Genomic DNA, 346 nt, shown 5'->3' on the forward strand with positions numbered 1-346 from the left:
TACATTTATATGACGAAAATAATTAAAAATTATTAAATAATTTATTATATTCAACTAACTCGTTTAATATAATATGTCTCAACATGTTAATTATAATAAGATATTTACACCAGACTAATTAAACTTAAAATTGAGGTTGTATCAAATGATTCAAATCAAATAAATACAGGGTCAAACCAATAAAAACGAGAAAGACAAGTATGGTCCTAAATATGGTGTCAGTCCTACCTATCAATTCTTGCATGTACACGTTATTATTATCAACTAATAACTATTTCTAAATAGAAACTACTTTAAAACTACTAATTATTTACTATCAGTAGTTGTTGTACACACAATCGTAGTT

This window comes from Arachis ipaensis, chromosome B03 (assembly GCF_000816755.2).
Source record: "Arachis ipaensis cultivar K30076 chromosome B03, Araip1.1, whole genome shotgun sequence".
In the NCBI taxonomy this organism is placed as follows: Eukaryota; Viridiplantae; Streptophyta; class Magnoliopsida; order Fabales; family Fabaceae; genus Arachis; species Arachis ipaensis.